The following is a 19,842-nucleotide window of genomic DNA, read 5'->3' as shown; positions in this document are numbered from 1 at the left end:
ACAATGGAAGCTGGATTTCTGCTTGAAGAGAAACATGCTAAGAACACAATCTATCTGGGTAAAATTACCCTATCTACCTCTGCATTTATAGGGAGTGCCTTAGGAAAATTGTTGGTTACTAATGAATGCGCATCGAACAAATTAAGGGCATTATATGCAAGAATCTGTTAGAACAAGATTTGTTCTGATCAATATTCTTGTTTTGATGATAACAATGTATATGAATTTTGTATAAGACAATGTGGTACTCTAATCCAATGCATTTTCCATTTCAGGAAATATATAAGGAGTATGCACAATTCAGCGCTAAGAAGCACTGACTCAGAAGGTTCAGGATTGCAACATTAGAACATGCTCTCGCAAGACATCAGAAGACGGTCAAGCAGAATCAGAACATGGTCTATGAAGCATCAGAAGAACTTGAGATCAGAAGCCGAAGCACTGAAGTTCTTATGGTATCACACTAAAGCACTTCAAAGTCAGAAGACAAGAAGATGCTCTGCACCAAGCTATAACTCTGGTTCTGATTATTCAAACGTTATTTTCACAAAATCTGAGATCAGAAGTTAGTACTAGATGACAGGCTATGAAGTCTAATCTCTGACTGACGAAAGGAACGTTAGAAGCTACAAAAGGCAAAGTCAGTAAAAGTAGAGAAAAGCATGGCTCGAGGTAGTTGACAAAATAGTGAAAACATTAAATGCAAAGTTGTCCAGTCACGCAATGCATTAAATGCAATTCAACGATCATCTTCTCAAAATGCCTATAAATATGAAGTTCTGATCAGAAGCAATTACGAATAACTCTTGCAAGAATACCAAAACGCTGCTGAAATCAAAACATACGAGCTTCATCTTCAACTTCACATTCTTTGTAATATTTAGTGAGTGTTAAGCTTAGAACTTAAGAGAAATATCACAGTTGTGATTATAACTTTCTAAGAAGCATTTGAATACTCTTGTAAACATTTATTTTACATTGATTTGTAAAAGGTTCCTAGAGTGATCAGTGAGATCAGTAGACTCTAGAAGACTTAGAAGTTTCTAAGTGTTGATTTCCTAGAGTGATCAAGGTGTGATGAGTATACTCTAGAAGACTTAGAGTGTTTCTAAGTGGACAACCATTGTAATCAAGATTGATTAGTGGATTAAATCCTCAGTTGAGGTAAATCACTCTAAGGGGGTGGTCTGGAGTAGTTTCGTTAACAACAAACCAGAATAAAAATATTGTGTTCATTGTTTTTATCTTAAGAGTTTTTAAAGTCACACTTATTCAAACCCCCCCCCCCTTCTAAGTGTTTTTCTATTTCAGAATCCTTGTAGAGGTGGATATCACTCAAGAACTAGCTAAAGAGATCATAATCAAGGACAAAGAAGGGAGGCGCATAAAGTAATTAGTGGAACATGAGTGGAAACGAATGTTATGTGAGAAATGCCAAAAAGCAGGCCATCAATGCACGAAAAATTCCACAAAAGAAAATTATCAAGAAGTGGAAACCCAAACATACTCAACTAGATATGCAGCGGGAGATAAGCATTCTCTCAAACTTGACCAAGACTACAATAGAGGAGGAGAGAGATGACAACTGGACCAAGGTTAGCAGAAATAAGAGGGACAATGATAGATGAATCACGATAGAGCAACCACCTGTACAAGTACCATACAAAAATGGTTTTGAGTTGTTCTAGACTGGCCCAATAGCTAGGCATGGCCCAATCTTCTCCTGCTCCCAGGACGGCCAAATAGTCTTGGCCCAATCACCTAAGGGCAGTAGGAACGCCATCTCCCTTGCCCACTGTCGGACTCGCTCCCCTCGTGTCGAGGACATCTCACCTTCGCTGCACTCGACCAAATCAGCCTCTGCGCCAGCAACAAAATAGGCAACCTGCTCCCCGACGACTCGACGAGGAGCGGAACAACCCTTGCTCATTAAGCAACCCTATCAATCAGGAGCATCCCTTTGCCCGACCAACGGCTAGTTTTGGGCAGTCTCCCAGGATTTCTAAGTTTACTCCTAGAATCCTGACAGTCACGTGTTTCGGGCCTAAATCCTCGATCCGACCCAAAACATGGACCAATGGCCAAGCGTTGCAGGCATTATATAAACCCTCTATTCGAGAAGGCCAGGTAACACAATGGCCAACGTCGACCCCCTTCCGACCGTCTTGTTAGAAGCCATCAACAAGACCATCTCTCTAATCCTCCATCAAAATGAGAGGATTTGGGCCTTGGAAGAAACGCGTTTGTCAATATCTCCCTCATAAAGACACCAAAGACGTTCCAGAAGTCCTTCTCCTCGACCACGAGAGCACCGTTCGAATTGAGGAGAACCATATATCCCTTTAGCCAAGAAACGTAATCGCAATTCTCCTCGACAAAATAAGCTTTCCCCCACATCCAAGAAGAGTAAGGAGAATCCCCAGGCTGAAACTCGTCGAACTCCTCCCAGAGACCGATCAAGAAGCATGTCTCCCCGTCGAGACCACAAACGTCAAGGATCCCCCCGCTCGTTCTCCTAATTCCACAAACGAGGACGAGCCGCGAGGTCCTCTATCCTCAGAGATATTGGCCACTCGGCTACCCAAGGGACTGGAGAAACCTCCCCATTTGGACACATACGACGGCGCTACTGACCCTGACGAGAACATAGAGAATATCGATGATCTCCTCGACTATTATGGCGTCAGGGACGCGATAAAATGAATGTTATTCCCCACCACTCCGAGGAAAGTGGCCATGGCCTGGTATAAAATTCTCCTCGACGGATCTATCACGTCCTGGAGGCAATTGGGGAGGACCTTCTCCTACCACTTCACAACTTCTCGATGTCACCTCAAGCCAAAAGTGTCGCAGGAAGCCATCATGCAAGAGAAAGACGGGTCCCTCCGGGTATTCATCCAAAGGTTCAATAAATAATCTTTCAAGATGTGAAAAACACTAGAAATGGGGGTTTAAATAGGGTTTTTAAAACACAAATCTTTTTATAAAAACAGTCCCCTTTCTTGAAACTACAAGTTCTTTACTATAATAACAAAAGGATGCAAGAAGGAAAGAACTCGGTATTTTTATACTGGTTCACTTGAGCACTCCCAAGCTAATGCAGTCCACCTTTCCGAGGTGATTTTTCCTCTCTCAAGCGAGGAATTAATCCACTATAACCAAACCAATTACAATCGCACGGGTCAACTACCAGTGACTAACGTTGCACAGACAACCCTGTGACTAACAACTTGCACATGCAACTCCTGTGACTAACACCTGCACAGGTACCCCTGTGACTATCAATCTCTAAGACTTTAGCCCTAGACTTCTTGAGACAACTGACCTTCACTCGGTCTCTCAAGGAACGATCAAACAACCTTTGATCACAAGTTTGTTTACAATATAAGTGCTTCTACACAAGCAGAATGTAAACTCTCTTTTTCAAAGCTAAGACTAAAGGAAAAATGAAGCTATTAACAATCTATACAGAGTGAGTGTTTTTCGTTGAAGTTCCTTAGCTTCTTCTTTGAGTCTTCAAGCCCTTTTATAGCCAATAGAGAAATATAACCGTTGGAGGGCAAATTTTGCATTTTGTAGAAAGTTGGCAGCTTGCTTGTAGTGGTAGACAAGATAGTACGCAACGTCCGTCCTTTTTCTTGGAATGGAGCAAAACATTCGTTTGTACCTTATACTTCTGTACTATAGTGTAAAGTTAACTTTTTCTTCTTGAACTTCAGAGGCTCTCAGCATGAGTTGGAAGAAAAATAATGAACATTGAATTCTTCAGAGCTTCAAGTCTTCAGAGTCTTCAGAACCGCGTCTTCAGCACTTGGTCTTCAGAATCCTTTTGTCTTCAGAAACTTGAGTCTTCAGAGTCTTCAGAGCTTTAAGTCTTCAGAGTCTTTCAGCACTTGGTCTTCATAACTAGTTTCTTCATAACGTCTATTAGAGTGGTGACTTCAGATGCTTCTGCTTCTGAAGTTGCTACTGTTCATCAGAACTTTGTAGCATGGAAACATAACTTGATGGTTTCTGATGTTTTGGCCACGCCTTCTCATCAGAATCAAACATGTTTGTTAAATACTCAACAATAACAAACATTAGCATAACAATAACAAAATTGTTCATACATATTGTTATCATCAAAACTCAGAGACGTATTGTAGTACCAAATCTTGTTCAAACAATCTCCCTCTTTTTAATGATGACAAAATTATATATTTTGATGACACAATTTTGCACATAATCTGATCGGAAAAATAGCAAGTATACTATTTTTGCCTCTGTAGTAATAATAGGGGAAATTCCCCGAATGTCGATCTCAAGAACTGCGTAGGAAATACAGATTCTTAAAGTATAATTCAATTGAACAAAAACTAATGTTTTGGTTTTGGTGGATTAAATCCTTGCAAAGAAAAATTAATGAGAAAATAAATTGATTTTTGTTATCAAATATACGAGATGCTAGGGTGAATTGTTGATTTGGCATGTAACACTCAGAATTAAGATCTCTTCAACAAGTTCATAACATTCAGTTACCACATCCTTAGGGTGTTTCCTCCTAAGCCCTTAGTGAGAAAACCTTTGGTCTTCCAACCTAAATCCTAAGTCCTTAGGAACCTAAATTGAAACCAAGATTTTATATAATCAAGATTATGTGGTAATTATAGGGTATCCCTAGTCCTATGTGATATCTACTATAATCAAATTATGCACAAACCGTAATAACTACAGTCCTGTATTGTTAGCCGTAGATTAATCCTTATTTGACCGATAAAGAAAAAATTAAGAACATTGCAGAATTTAACTGAATAACATAAACCAATGTATTGATGAAATCAAGAATTCAGAATTATTACATAAACCAAATCAGGACCACCCCCTAGCATTGGGGGTTTTAGCCTCTCATAATATTCAAGAAAGACATAATAAAGAATGTAGACATTACTCAAAAATAATGGTGACTTTGATCTTCAATGGTGGAAACCCTTGAATCTCTCTGTCTCCAAAACTCTTGATGAAGCTATCTTCTCTCCTCTGTGATTTTCTATCGTATGATGCAAAAAGTCCCAAAATAATTCTCTAAAACTCAACTAAATAGTCTAGGTACAAATCTCAGCCAAGTGGAATGTCTAAAGTGCCCCCAAAGTGAAGATTTAATGAAAAAGCCCTAAAACTGGAAGTTTTCACGCTCTCAGCAACACTGGCCGTGCTCAGCAGCACTGGCTGTGTTGCTCTTTTATTCTTTTTTTATTTTTGCTCCCAGCAGTCCTGACACGGGCCATGCTCAGCCACACGGCCGAATGTGTTGTCCCCTTGGATTTTGTATGGAGAAGTGACATTCATCTGACACGGGCCGTGCTTGGAAGCACGGGCCGTGCTTGACTCAAGTATTTCATTACTTCATCTTCAAACCTTTCTCATATTCTTCCATTGTTGCATTGACACTTTAGACTCTTCACCCAAAACTGAGACATGTACAAAACCAACCAAACGACATCAAAAGAATCTAAATAACTTAAATTAAAACATAATGCAAAGTAAACATAAAAGCAATCAAACATGAGATACTTAAACAAAAACAATAAAACTCTGATCAAAGTGTTACTGAATCGACAAATTTAGACCGAATACATGACGGAAATTAGGTTGAAATGGTGACCGATCACAACCCTAAACTTATCTCATTGCTTGTCCTCAAGTGATGTAAGAGACCAAACAGGGGTCACTCTGGATTTTTCTTTCAACAACACTGTCGATGTTATTCGCAACTTGCATCTACCTTTCTGATAGAACCTCTGGCTCACCAAACCGAACTTTCTACCACACTCCCACATCAAAGTACCTTTTTACTTGCAAGCTTTTTCACACTTCTCACCAAATCTCTCAGGGTTAAAGTGTTTTGCACTCACGAAATAAATGTATGCAATATCAACTCTTAATTTTGAATAAATTCTACCTTCGCTACATAAACAAAGTTCACACACTTTTTGAGGTCTTTTTCGGGTTGTAACGGGGCTTAGGTACGGTGGGATAAAAAAGGAAATAAATAAACAATAAGTTTTGTGCTTGACCTTCATGTTGTGTTCCTCGTTTTTGTGCTCAGCTTGTTACACTGGGGGTTTATTCGACTTAGACTCTTCTGCTTCACTCAATTCTTCTGTGAGTGCTTAATGTAACTGAGTCTTTCATTCGGGCGAGTTTTTCTCTTTTTTTTTCGGGAGATACATTCATATGTCTCAAAAAATTTATTTTCATTTTTTTTTATTTTTACACTTGCCCTCTTCTTTGATGATTACTACCTCAAACTTAGATTTTAGCACAACTCTGAAAACCACAACATTTATGCCGAGCAAGGGTTGGAAGTGTTTGGCTACGGGTTAACAAATATGGTTATAACAAACAAAAGGATATGGCTCAACTGGGGTAACAACGGATAAACATATAATTTAGGATGGCTAGAAAGGCTCAGGTGGTAAAACAAACAAATGCCTCAGTGTGTGTCCTCATATTATGCTATGTCAATAGAACATACGCAAAATCAGAATGATAAAGTCATACATGAATGAACTCTCATGATGATCATCTGTTGTGTTTGGCTTTTTATAACCTCACTGTGTTGGGTAAGATTACAGGTTCCAAAGCACTCCTCGTGTCATGTGGCTTCTTTCTGGTGCAGGTACACCATACAATCTTCTTTGTCAAGTATCACCATGTTGCGTCCAACAGTTACTTTTCTTTCGGCTGCATCAACTTCCAGGGTGCCTCGGGGAAATAGGTTCAGGTTGCACCTTTCATCCACTAACTACCATTCATCATTCATTCGGCATCCATAAATCAATCTACAACACAATGTCAACACAACACACAAACAAAAACAAAAATGGAAAACAACTAAAAGCGAATGAAAAGAACCCCTCCCACACTTGAGCTAAACATTGTCCTCAATGTTTTAGAACAAGCCTTGGAGAGGTTACTTATAGAGGGTATTGCACTCCAATGATCACTTCCTAGCTTTCACTAGAGATGCCCTCTTTTATTTCCTGAAAATAAAATAAACAAACAGAGAAATTAATTATTAAAACCGTGGGTTGCCTCCCACTGAGCGCTTCCTTTAATGTCGCATGGCTCGACGGTCCATTACCCTTTATTATGGAGGGTAATTCATTTTCCAAACCTTGTTGCTTGTCACTTCTGCAACCACGAACTCGTGAAGATGGAAAGCATGGACAACTTTTCTCTTCAATTCACTTCCCACATTCTTCTTGACTTCCTTAGCCTTCTTAGGATTTTTGATAGCCACATAAGTTGGTTCCACCCGAGAGGCTATGCTTGAAACTTTTTCTTGGAGCTGTTTAGGCCTTTTGTCTTTTTCCTCACTGTCCGCCATATCAACAGAAGTTTGATCATTTACACCTGTCTTATGTTTCTTAACTCCTAACATCTTCAAGGTAACTTCTTCATCAAATGATTTCAGTGTTAATGTCCCTTTTTCAATGTCAAAGTTGCAGCAGCCTGTCAACAAAAAGGGTCTCCCAAGAAGGATAGGAGTTTCTTCATCTTCCGGTATGTCCATGATGTGGAAGTCAACAGGGAATACAAACTTATCAACCTCAACTAGTACATCTTCAGCTACCCCATATGATTTCTTGCTGGTATGATCAGCGAAACTTAACTTTTTCTTACTTTCCTTAACTTCTCCCAATTCAAGCTTTCTGAAAATAGATAATGGCATTAAACTCACACTGGAACCAGAATCGATGAGTACCTTTTTGAACATTCTATTTTTGATAGTGCATGGTATTGCCACAGCTCCAGGGTCTTTCCTCTTGATTGGGATCTTCCTTACTGATGAGACTATACCACACTTCTCAGTTGCAATTTTTTGTTCTCCTTCCACTGATCTCTTTTTCGCCATTACCTCCTTCATAAATTTTTTATACAAGGGCATGTGCTCAAGTGCTTCGAAGAAGGGTAAATTTACCTCTAGCTTTTTGAACAAGGCAGTAAACTTCTCAAAGTCTTTCTCTTTTAAATCCTTCTTTGTCACTCTCGAAAGGAAAGGTAGTTTGATCACCGGTTCAACAGCTTTCTTATTTTTTTCTTCAAATGGTTTACCCGGCGGTACCACAACCTCTGGCTCTTTTGGATTTTCTCTTATTTCCAAATCCACCTTTATTACCATGGGGTCATCTATTTCCTCTTTTTCTGTTTCCGATTCTGCCACTTTCTTACTTCTTGTAGTAACAACATTAATCTTCTCTTGGTCTTTCGGATTTTTCACAGTTGAGCTCGGAAAGGTACCTTGTGCCTATAGAGTGAGATGTTGTGCTATTTACCCCACTTTACTTTCCAGATTTTTTATTGAAGCTGTGGTGTTCCTGTGGTTGTTTCTTGTCTCTTCTTGAAACTGAGAGCATTGTCCAGCCAATCTCTCAATAGCTACTTCCCACTCCGCCTTCTGAGGATTTTGTTGTTGATCTTTCCACGCGAAGTTGGGATGATTCTTCCACCCTGGATTATAGGTGTTAGAATACGGGTTGCTTTGCCTCAAGAATTTGATTTATTCAATTTGCTTGGGAGTAGCAACACAACACACAGTTTGGTGAGGGCCATTACAAATTTCACAGATTACAGGTTGAGCTTGTTGGACTTGAGCAACCTGTTGAGTACCTATATTCATAGCCTTTAATCTCTTTTCTACCTCTGCAGCTATAGCATTTTCAACCCGAATTTTGTTGGTGTCTAGATTCAAATCAATGACTCCTTCAGGTTTGCTCGTATACCTGTCATACAACTCTAAATGCTCATTTGCAGCTATTGCTTCAATGATCTTGATGATACCAGAGGCTGTTGTGAAATTTGTTGAGCCTCCAGCTGCTGTATCGATCAACTGCTTTGTCTTGATTCTGAGCCCGTTGACAAACATTTGCATCTGTTCATTTTTGTCCATATTGTGTGTTGGACATGCCACCAGAGTCCTCTTGAACCTTTTATAGGCATCACCCAAAGACTCACCCTCCTTTTGCTTGAAGTTCAGAATTTCATACCTTTTTCGTAGAAAGACTGACGCTGGAAAATATTCATTCAGGAAAGCCTTTTCCATCTCTTCCCATGATGTGTTGCTACCCGCTGGTAGAGAATAGAACCACTCTTCTGCCTCTTCCGCTAGAGTGAAAGGAAACATCCTAAGCCTCTTTGCTTCTTCTGTGTGACCGTCAATTTTTAGAGTGGTGCTCATGGTCAGAAATCTCTGCAGATGCTTGTTTGCATCTTCGTTAACCTTTCCGGTGAAAGGTTTCCTTTCAAGCTGATTAATGGTGCTCGGGTGCAGTTGAAAGTTGGCAGCATTTACCGGTTGGTTGACAATTGTTTGTCTTCTCTCCGGTGTGTTTGCAACACCATAGTCACCAAGGAGCCTCTCAGGAGGAAGAGGATTCTCATCCATGACTTCTTGTTCACTTTCAGAATCTAAACCAGAATGCACTGAAACAATCTCTTCTTCAGATTCCAGTTTTTCTCGACGAGCTTGTCTACGCCTTGCGTGCAAAGTTCTTTTAATTTCTGCGTCAAAAAGAAATTCAGCTGAGGCCTTACCTCGCATACACAAATTAGACAAATATTAGAATCAGAGAAAAAAATAAAAAGTTCAGAAAATAAATTTTAGTCGCACAGTGTTATACCCCAAAATTTGCCCGCATCTTTTTTCAAGAAAACTTCAATCTAAAAATTAAGAGTTTCATATAATCTTGGATTTTCATATCCTGATTTATGAATACTTGGTTTTTAGAATTTTTCTTATACGGTATTTTGGCTCGCTGTTGGATTTATTCTTACGCAAACGCCAATTACTGTTTATTACTTCACATACGCTATTTATTTGAGATTCATTTACAGATAAATAGTACTGATGCAATTGGTACAGAGTTAAATCTTTTGCAGGCGCATAGTTCGGGGATTCAGACTGTACTGGTAACAAGTAAATTATTATTATCTTTTGTTTCCCACTAATTTTTGTACTATATTCCATTATTTTCAAAATCTCTTTTCAAATCTATTCTTTCAAAATCAAATCCTAACTTTATTCTATACATCTCTCTTTTTTCAAACCCTACCATACACTTTCTTTCAAATCCTACTACCACTCAAATTCTCCTTTTTTGTACGGAATCACTTCATTCCCCAACGTCTCTATCCTTCTTTTCATTCTATAAATACCTCTCATTTTTTATCATAAAATCTCACATCAAATTCTAACTCATCTCTCAATTTTCCACTTCATATTCATTCTCTCTTCTTCCCCGACAAAAATGGCGAAGCGGATGGAAACGTGTTTTCTTATGATCATCACCGTCGTGGTGGTAATCATGTCTTTCTTCTGTCTGCATAGCCCTGAAAAATGTGGACCTGGGATGTTGACACTCCCAACCATCTACATGTTACTGTTTGTAGCATGGGTTATTAATCGTCATTCTTAAAGTTTGTCGTATCTCTTATTTCTTAATATACCGTTTACTCGTTGTACTGTTCATTGTAGTATGTAATATTTGTACTATCAGTATTAAATGTCGTACTATTTGTCGTACTGTTGCTTAATTATCCAGATAATATTTTGTGTGTTTTCTGCCAGTTAAATATTTATTTTTCTGTGCGTTAAATGATTTTCAGGGTCATTATTGGTAATTTTGCTCGCATACAGTATTTATTATTTATTTACTATGTCTGTGTTTTACTAACCACTCATGTAAATAAATTTTCATCATTAAACAAAAACAACAAAAAATATTAACTTTGACTGTTGAAGTTTCACTCTAAACAGTCAGTTGACAGTCAAACCGCTGACAGTGCAATTCTCCGTGTTTTGTACCATCAATCAAATCAAACTTTTGCATTTCAAAATTCCAAGATTTTTGTCCTAGAAGTCTTCTGAATATCACATGATTAGCAGAGACTCAGCACTGCACAAAAATCAGGTACGCTTAACTGTCTCCTACACAAGTAGTCCCTAACTAGGGTTTCTTCCATATATCTCAAAGTACCATCATACAAATTTTCAAACTTCAATTCGCTCAGACGCACAGTCAACAGCTCAAACAGTCAACAGACAACCCGTTTGACCAAAAAGTCAACAGACAGTCAAAAATGAAATTTTTTGTCAAAGTCCATATTTTGTCAAAGGATTCATCATTTTATCATTTATTGATCATAATTCATCAAGGAAAGATCAAAAATCAACAAAACCCTAAGTTTCAAAATTAGGGTTTTCTCCTAAAAAGTCAACTGAACTTTGACTGGTCATAACTCTCTCATCCTTCATCCAAAAAATTCAAACCAAAGCTTATTTTGAAGGAAATTCAATTATCTTTCAAATGCAATTGGTCCCATGGTCATTTTATTCACCATTTGAAAAATATGGACAAAGACATTACAGGTCATTTTCAAAGTCAACAAAAAGTCACTTTTTTCAAAAGGATACACAAGGAGCATGGAAAATCATTTTGATTTGAGACCAAAGACATTGGTTTGAGGACTCTTTGAGGTTTCCAAAAAGTGAAAGAACTCCTTCATATGATAAAGATTGAGGGATTTACACCTTGTTGAAGTTGGCTAAATTTTGGGAAAATGCATGAAATCAACATTGATCAAAAATGTGTTTCTTCCAAATGAAACCCAATTTCCATGATCCAAACATGTTTACCATGATGTAAAGGGCCTTCCACGACCAAGACAAAGCCCACATCATTTTTGTTCTTTTTTTGATTTAATTTTATCACATATAAGATTAAATTAAAAAAGGAAAATGGAAGGATAATATGTAGCTTTGTTTCTAAGCATGAGTCATCAAAGAATCTTCAATTTTCTGCAGCAAAAGGAAGTACAAAGCAAGAGAAGTGAAGAAGAGCAATACTTAGTCAAAGTTTCAAAGATTTTTAATATTTAAAAATCAAAGTTTCAACAAAACTCATCAATGCTTCTTGGCTTAGATATTAAGCACATCCTAGCTTATAAATGAATCAGCATACTCCACAAATAGAAAACACACGAAAAGATAGCAAAGGCATAGCAAAGAAACCACAAAATTCTCATAAAATATCGAACACTTTGTAATTTTCGTTTTGCAACTTCTAGCTTACTTCAATAAAAAATAATCATTCAAATCATCCTTTGGGGTCACATAGAGTAAGATTGATACACTAAACAAGTCCCATAATGCTTTAAATACGTGTATCATCATCTTCATGTTCATAACTTCATAACTTTTGTTTTCCAAATTTTCACGTGTAATAACTTAATCTAATCTTTGATTTGAGTTCCTGACATCATTTAGAGTAGATCCAATGTAGCTCATGCAAGGTTTCACTCCTCTAACACCTTCCACCATTGTTGGTTGTCCAAACTTGAGAAGCTTCGAGTTGCATCTTCCAGGAACTTTTAGCAAAAACTAGTGCCACTAATGAACTCAGAGGGTCTTAATTAGGCTATCTGGGTAGTTTGCAACCATTTATTTTCTTGTTTTTGCAGGTTTAAAGAAGGAGAAAATCGGAGACCCAAATCGTTGCCAAAACCCTTGAAAAAACCGTTGCCATAGCTGTGAAGAAGATGATGAACAGTGACTGAGACTTGTTGACCTCCACGCATGCGTCCCTGATTGGCTCGTCAACCATCAGCGCTCTCTCACTCGTTTCTATTCGTCCACGCATGCATAGTGGGACCAACCTGACTTATTAAAAGTCTTTATGATCCCACGTGACTGGTCAATACAAGTGCACCATGTTCTCTCCAATCTAGACCATAGATCTCCACTAAAAATGAATCCAACGCATCAGACAGGCAGTCCATACCATGGACTCACCAGCATAACACACTTGATCAGTTATTTTATATTTTCCATTTTTTTTAGTTTTTTCTTGTAAAATTAATTAAAAATACTTTTAAAAATCCAAAAAATATAACAAAAATATTTTTAGGTTTATAATTTAATCTATTATTTTTTGATATAAAAAAATCTTATTTTTCTTAAATATTAAAATATTTTGTATAATTAATTAGTATATATTTATATATTTGCTTTTTAATTATTTCAACCAATCAAAAAATCATAAAAAATTTTGTTCTTTATATTAAATATAGTTTATATATTATAAGCTAATTTTGTACATATTTAGGATAATTTTCTCTTTAAGTTTTAATTATTTGTATAATTATTTGCATAATTATGTATTAATTAACTTAATAATTTCAAAATCAATTTCAAAAATTCCAAAAAAATTAGTTTTGTTTTAAAATTAATTAATAAGCATTTTAAACATATTTTGAACTTAATTTTTAGGTTTAAATTTTATTTCCATATTTTTCTCATTTTAATTAAATTAATCATGCATTAATTTTAATTAAAATTAATCATCAAAAAATCCAAAAATATTTCTTTTATTTTCTTGCAATTTAAATTCCTAGATCAAGTGTATAGGTTGTCAAATTCATGTAAATAGCGTAGTTTACATTCCCGCAAAATCGATGTAATAGAGTAGATTTACTTTCCGCATTTTAAATTTCTGCATTTAAATTCCCGTACATATAAAACTGCGTGTATGCCAAAGATAAAATTGAATCGTTAGATCACTAACTTCAAAGATAAAATATCTGAATCAAAACACAATCACACTTGCACCTCTTAGGGTAATCCCTCTTTTACTCTTTTCAAAATCAAAATCAAATTCTACTGTTTCAAATGCAAAATCGAACTTTCATTTATATCCGGTAAAAGGATAGTTTTTTAAAGGAAATAGGAAAAGACCTTATAACTTAGGGTAGACCTCCTAATTTGCTTGCTCAGATTAAAACAAACAAATCTCTCATATATCATTGTTTTTCAAAATAAAACTTTCAAAAAAGACAATACTTTATATATATCCAAACGAGGATCATTACAAAGTTAACGTTCTTTTTTCAAAAACATCTTTCGAAAGATAAAACACTTTGTATACATCCGCACAAGGATCATTACAAAGTCAATTTACAAAAGTATTTGAAACCACATACAAGCATTTCAAGGCAATAGAAAAGTGATTCAAAAGAAGTGAGCTAAGCAAATTAAAGAGCCCATGGATAACCATGGATACAAAGGGTGCTAACACCTTCCCTTTGTATAACCTACCCCCTTACCCAGAATTTCTTAAAGGTCTTTTTCTGTTTCTTTTATAAACCTTTCCATAATTGGATAAAATAAAAGTCGGTGGCGACTCTCTGATTTTCAAAAACACAAAAGCAGAAAGAAAAGAGTCAGTTCGCGTATCTCTCCGCAAAAGGTACGGTAAAAAACCGAGTGCATGACACAGAGCAACAAAATTTCTATTGAACTTAAGTAAAAAATTCGTATTTTGGCAGTCCCCGGCAACGACGCCAAAAACTTGATCGGAAAAATAGCAAGTGTATTATTTTTGCCTCTGTAGTAATAATAGGGGAAATTCCCTGAATGTCGATCTCAAGGACTACGTAGGAAATACAGATTCTTAAAGTATAATTCAATTGAACAAAAACTAATGTTTTGGTTTTGGTGGATTAAATCCTTGCAAAGAAAAATTAATGAGAAAATAAATTGATTTTTGTTATCAAATATACGAGATGCTAGGGTTAGTGGTTGATTTGGCATGTAACACTCAGAATTAAGATCTCTTCAACAAGTTCATGACATTCAGTTACCACATCCTTAGGGTGTTTCCTCCTAAGCCCTTAGTGAGAAAACCTTTGGTCTTCCAACCTAAATCCTAAGTCCTTAGGAACCTAAATTGAAACCAAGATTTTATATGATCAAGATTATGTGGTAATTATAGGGTATCCCCAGTCCTAGGTGATATCTACTATAATAAAATTATGCACAAACCCTAACAACTACAGTCATGTATTGTTAGCCGTAGATTAATCTTTATTTGACCGATAAAGAAAACATTAAGAACATTGCAGAATTTAACTGAATAACATAAACCAATGTATTGATGAAATCAAGAATTAAGAATTATTACATAAACCAAATCAGGACCACCCCCTAGCATTGGGGGGTTTAGCCTCTCATAATATTCAAGAAAGACATAATAAAGAATGTAGACATTACTCAAAAATAATGGTGACTTTGATCTTCAATGGTGGAAACCCTTGAATCTCTCTGTCTCCAAAACTCTTGATGAAGCTATCTTCTCTCCTCTGTGATTTTCTATCGTATGATGCAAAAAGTCCCAAAATAATTCTCTAAAACTCAACTAAATAGTCTAGGTACAAATCTCAGCGAAGTGGAATGTCTAAAGTGCCCCCAAAGTGAAGATTTAATGAAAAAGCCCTAAAACTGGAAGTTTTCACGCTCTCAGCAACACTGGTCGTGATGCTCTTTTATTCTTTTTTTGTTTTTGCTCCCAGCAATCCTGACACGGGCCGTGCTCAGCCACACGGCCGGCCATGTTGTCCCCCTGGATTTTGTATGGAGAAGTGACATTGATCTGACACGGGTCGTGCTTGGAAGCACGAGCCGTGCTTGACTCCAGTATTTCATTACTTCATCTTCAAACCTTTCTCTTCTTCTTCCATTGTTGCATTGACACTTTAGACTCTTCAACCAAAACTGAGACATGTACAAAACCAACCAAACGGAATCAAAAGAATCTAAATAACTTAAATTAAAACATAATGCAAAGTAAACATAAAAGAAATCAAACATGAGATACTTAAACAAAAACAATAAAACTCTGATCAAAGTGTTACCGAATCGACAGATTTAGACCGAATACATGACGGAAATTAGGTAGAAATGGTGACCGATCATAATCATACACATATCATAATCGAAAATATAAAGAATACTTATTCTTTGTAGAGATACTCCCCGTGAGTCAAAGACTTGGTAAAGATTAGATATCCTGATTATGAACCTTTCTTGGTAACTCCCACTGGTTCCAATAGATCAGATACTATCTTTAGGTCTTGATTCATGAGAACTCTAATTATCAGTGCCTGACTAATAGATTCATTTCAGAGCCTGATTTCCATTTCAGAAACTCCAGTGCCTAAATGAAGTCTTTTAGAGTCTCATTATGTTGATTCTGATTGAGGTTTTCCAAAACCTCATCTTCAATCTCCAAGGCTTAGTTGCTTAGATATAGTCTTGACAAGCTCAGAGCTTGGTTTGTAGATTCTCTGAGTCTTGTTGCATATCCTGATTCTAGAATCACATTCTCGGAGTCAGATTGCTAGCGAGCTCTTCAGAGTCTGATTTCCAATATCTAATTTTCAATTTTTTTATATTCAAGGATTTCAAAGCCTGTCGCCAATCATTCTGATGCCAATCCGAGTTGCATGAATTACCTGAAAAGTGAAAACATTTCTAACACAAAGCAACAGTTTAACATGGGGTTAGTAAATGTAAGCAGTTTTATTTCAGGAATTGATTATTAATCATCAAAATATGACTTCATAATTCTCCCCTTTTTGTCATATTCAAAAAAAATTATCTGTGAAAAACATAAGACATTAGACATAAGAAGCGAGTAAATATCAGAAGCAAAATATTTGATAGATCAAACATTATGTGTATGCAGAAAACTAAAATAGAAACATGGCATGCAAGGCAAAACACATAAGATTCCTAGGGTTCTGGTATATAAAGGTAAAAGCAATCTTAGAATCTATGGTTTGGAAGGTCCAGAGGATGTTTTTAGAGATGCCATAATTTCTTGAAGAAAACTCTGAACATTCGTATTAACTTCCTTATGTTCCTTGAATTTTTCTTTAAAAACTTCTTGCTCTCTCTTGTATCCAGCCTATTCTTCTCTGATCTCATTAACATCTTGCTCCAAACGGGTGATAATAGATTCAGTAGAAGAGATAACAACAACATCAACTTCATCTTCCTTTAGCTTATTCTTAGCATCATTAGCTTTGGCTTCTAATTCTTTCTCCTTGGCCTTCTTAGCATCCTATTGAGCTTTGTGGAGTCTCTCTTATTCAGCTTCTCGAAGAGCCTTAACTTGAGCTTCCTTTTGCTTGGTAGCAAGTAGTTTAAAGAGTCTGATCCTCTCTTTTTTGGCTTCGTCTTCAATCTTCTTGTGAACATCAGAAGTTTTGGATATCTGAGATAAGTCCATTATTCTTTCGAACTCTGATGATAACCGCTTTTGAAACAATACCCAAGAATTTTCCAAATCTTGAGAATGAATACTGGTAACAACTTTTGATTTAAGCTTGGAGATCCTCTTGAAAGCTTTGCTTCTGAATAGATTGATGCATTCACTCAAGGTTTTAGGAGAGGGCTTCTCATAGACAATAATGGAGAGGTTTGATGAAGTTTCTTCCACTGGGGTTTCAAAAGGTACAACTAAAGAGGATTCAAAGATGGATATATGAGAGAGTTTAGAACAGACACTATCAAGAACACTTTCTGTTGGAATGAATGGTGCCTTGCTAACCTTCAAGGTTTGAGATAGGAGCCCAGTTTCAGACACAGTTTGATTAGCAGTGAATTTACATGCTTCAGAAGATGGAGTTAGTACTAGTGATGATGCAATGGAATTATAGGATAAGATGGGAATGGATTCAAATTGAGAGAAGGATACTTCATCAAAGATTCCATTAATTGGCTCACACTTCTCATAAGCAGAGAACATGCCAGAGGAGGCAGGAGCTATGAAACCATCAATTGAGGATTCAGGATAAAACTTTACTGAAGAGTTCTTCGAGGCTTGGCCTTGGTCATGCTTCTTCTTCATCTCGCATTCATAGTGTTCTAAAGCTAGTTTCCTTTTTCCTTTGGAGTGATCCCTTGGATTCAGAACTCCGTACTGATTCTGAGTGAAAGAGGGAAATTTATTTACAGGGATTCTTTTCATGAAAATTGTGTTAGAGGGAACCACCAGGGGAGGAACACTTATTTTCTTAAGCAAGGACATGTGTTTTAAATTGTAAGTATTGAAGTGTTCTCCATTTATTTGAACCAAATCTTCTGTGAATCTTACTTCTTCAGTCAGAAACTTGATTAGACCACTTTCCATAAAGATGTCAGACAAAAGTCTTCCAAATGGAATATACGGTTGAATCTTATTGTTTTCATTATCTGTAGTTCTGGTGTTGAAGATAGTGTCCCTTAAATAATGGAATAAAATGAAGGGACGATTCATCTTCTTATGAGCCATCAAATAGTACATCATGTACTTTTGATTTGTATTGAGATAGTGTTAGGTGTTTGAGTAAGGTATAGGGTTTATGCATCCTAGAATGATCTTATGCCAAATCCTCATATTATCATTTAGATCAACTGCTTTGTATTCCTTTTGATCCGGAGAAAAATTCTTGAAGATAGTGATATGGATGGTTCTTTTTAAATAGTTTGACTTTTCATTCATGTTGTAGACCTTTCTCTCTTCTGCATAGTTAATCCCCAAAAGATCTGAAATAGATTTTTCAGTTATGACAATCTTGGAGCCTAGGACATGAGATACAATGTGATTTTCATCACACTCAACTTGTCTCCAAAAGTCCTTTACAAGAGCTTCATAGATTGGACCATGCAATCTTTCGAAGTAGCTTTTTCATCCTTGAGTATTCAACTCTTGAATTAAATCAAAGTTGTTGGCAGCTAAGTTCTCGAAATCCACCATTAGTTCACAAAGTACCGTTAGGTCTTGAGTAGGAGTGATGCAGTGGACCTGAAGATCTCTTATTGTAATGTGATGTTCATCTAGGGTTGGTTTAGTTGACAAACTGGAATGAGCATTGGATGAATATGCGTGGGCAGTGAAAGATGAAAGAAAACCGATTGAGGATGGAGAAACAACTGTTGATGATGACCCTGGGCAATTCAGACCTTGTTCATGCTCTTGAGAGAACTTAGCAGCTTCTTGTTGTAGATGATCCATGGAGGAATATTTGCGGAGAAGTTGAAGATGATAACTTTGTATAGAAGAAGGGAGAACTCGGTGAACAGTTGAGAGAGTGACCAGGTTTAGGGTTTCTAAAAAGTGTGGAAGTGAACAGTGTGGTTGTGCGTGTAAATGTACATATAGTATTTGAAAAGGTGGGAAATCAAAAGATAGTACAATCATAAGGGGAAATTAATGAAATTCGTAATATGATTTTAACATATTCCAAGAAAATAAACACACAACTCGAGTGTCATTAGTTATGATTAATAATAAGTATAACTACGGTTACACGTATTAATCATGCTAAGTGACACATTTGATATACTCAAATTCTGGAAAATCAAACGATTCCCATCTGATCAGAGATGTTTCTGACCGAAAACATCTTCTGATGACTGAGGTTCTGATAAGGATAAGTTGACAGTGGTATATGAATTTTCAATTTAAGAGAATAACTTCTATCATACCCTTTTCACTTACCTCTTTCCTTCTTCAGCATGTGTGTTGATTCGTTTTTAGAAGCATTCTGATGATCTGGCTTTTGATGCTTGTGACACATCCTGATTGTGCTGGCTTTTGAATGTAGATGGCTTCTGATCTTCGTCTTCTTTGAAATTCGAAAGGGAACTTTGCTTCTTCCATCATACTCATCAAACTCAACTTTTTCTTTTTCTATGAGCTTGTTTCTGACCACCCAATTTATTCCAATTAAAAAGATACCTTTAGGTTTCTGAACAAGATCACTGTTTTATATATATATATATATATATATATATATATATATATTTTCTATTTTCTTTTATCTTTTTCTTTTTGTTCTGTGAAAACAGAAGGATCAAAACAGATTCAAGTACAAGATTCTTCCACATCACGTGTTTCGGTATTTTAGATTTTGTAGCTTTTTGAGCTTCTACAGTATCCTTAACAACGAAAACTTATTTTCTTTGGTTTCAGAGCC

This window comes from Vicia villosa, unplaced genomic scaffold (assembly GCF_029867415.1).
Source record: "Vicia villosa cultivar HV-30 ecotype Madison, WI unplaced genomic scaffold, Vvil1.0 ctg.002440F_1_1, whole genome shotgun sequence".
In the NCBI taxonomy this organism is placed as follows: Eukaryota; Viridiplantae; Streptophyta; class Magnoliopsida; order Fabales; family Fabaceae; genus Vicia; species Vicia villosa.
Note: the sequence above shows the minus strand (reverse complement) of the source record.